We start from the raw sequence: 2,043 nt of genomic DNA on the forward strand, positions 1-2,043 counted from the left end.
TATGGGAGAAACGAATGAGTTAATTCACATAGGCCTTTACAATAGAGACTGCAATAGTCAACGGTCAATATATTCAGCTATCATTATCATTATTACAATTATTAATACCATTATTTGGTAAATTGTTTCTTTTAACTTTATCCTTTTTGTTTCGTAACTTTATTCAAAAAATGTTTGCGAAATGTGTTGTAATTTTGTTTCTTGACTCTGTGCATATCATACAACCATAAAGTAGTAAATTCTCAAAGCCTAATCCTTTTTTAAAACTCTCTTACCTTAGGACCCCCAAAAGCAACCTGTATATGGATTTGGATATAATTTGGATATAACACAAATAATTTTATCTAATGAGATCGATAAAAAAAAATCTCTTTGAAACTATGTATATCTGCAACCCAAGTGATATTTACATCATTACAAAATTAAAGCTTATCTCAAAATACCATATTAATGTGGGTGACTCCCCTAAGTACTTCATAAATGGAATTAATCTAAGAAAAGCAATTTTCAGTAATTGTAAACGATGGCATGGAACAAGAATATATAGAAATAAAAACTGTATGTGAATTTAAATAAAACCTAACTACATGTAACAGGGATAACAGTTTTGAAATATACTAATATAATTTTCTCTTTTGCATTTCTTTTTATGTGACCTTCTTCCTTGGCCTGCCAGAGGCATCCTTTTGCCTCAGGAGATTGGGTTGGTTGTAGTAAGACTGCAAAGGGATGGAAGAGTTCACTTTCACCTTCTACCTATCAAAGTGGTCTTCTCAGTGCCTAGTGAGACAATGGTTTTGAGAGCCAAACTTTATTTCAGGAATGAAAGTCTTCTAAATTCTCTTAAAGACTCCTTTTATGATAATAAAACTTGGAGAGCTGTGGATTGAGTAGAGTAAGCCATAAGGAAAGAACACTTAGTATATTATAATAAGAGAAGACACACCTGCCTGGGGAATTGATGGGGAGGTTTCTAACATGGGAGGAAAGAGAGATTCTAAAAAAAAAAAAAAGAAGGAAGCTGTAGAATGAAAAGACCCATGTTCTCTCTCCCTCAATCTTTCTCATCGTGGCCTTCTTGAAACAGAGTGCTTTCTTAGCCTCATCTAGTCCCAACTCTGCTACAAAGATGGTAATAGAAATATTCTGAGAAACATGGAGGAATCAACCAACATGGATTTCGTGTCCTACTTTCTCAGGTGGATCCTGGAAAACCTGCAAGAACTTCGAGGAGCATCCCATTCAGCACAGTACCATATCCAACTGGATGTGGAAAGATAGGGAGGTGCCTACATGGATAGTCTGAAATAATGTGACCCATTGCCCACAGCTTGCTCCAGAAGTTTCCACATGACCCCCCCTCCCCCAGGAGGATGAGGAGATGAAGAGGGGTGGGAGGACCAGCAGAGGCCTTGGAATGGAAAAGAAGGCTGTCAAGGCAAGGTAGAAAACAGAAGGCAATCAGATGGGTGGTGGTCTGTAAGCAGTAGCTGGTGGGACCAGAATTAGTGAGATTCAGTGAGAACTTATCTAGTGTACAAACACTGGTAGGACACAGCTTCTCCACAAGAGGCTACCCGTACTAAATGACAACCCAAGGGCCTATGTGTACAGGTGAAACCTGGTCTTCACCACCTAACAGGTTGTGTAAATGACCCTATACATCAAAGTGCCTTGGGGAGAAGGGCAATAACTCAAAGGGACTGAAAGGAGGAGTTCCTTTTAATTGGCAAATTTTATTTTGTATTGTTTTCACTTGATAATCAATGAAGTGTGGGTTCATGAACAAGAATAAATCAGTTGTTTCAAAGCAAACAATCAAAAAACTACATTTCTCATTATAAATATTAGTGTGATAAATTTTAGCAGTACTATTGAAGTATTACTGACATATGATGAACTGCACATATTTAAATTTGGTAAATTTTAAGCTAGGTATACACCTGTGAAACCATCACCACCATCAAGACTGTGAACACATCCATCATTCATGCCCCTTGGCAATTCCTCCCTTCTGTCACTCCCCACCCCCATCCATCCTCA

Source organism: Pteropus medius, unplaced genomic scaffold (assembly GCF_902729225.1).
Source record: "Pteropus medius unplaced genomic scaffold, Ma_sr-lr_union100, whole genome shotgun sequence".
Classification (NCBI taxonomy): domain Eukaryota; kingdom Metazoa; phylum Chordata; class Mammalia; order Chiroptera; family Pteropodidae; genus Pteropus; species Pteropus medius.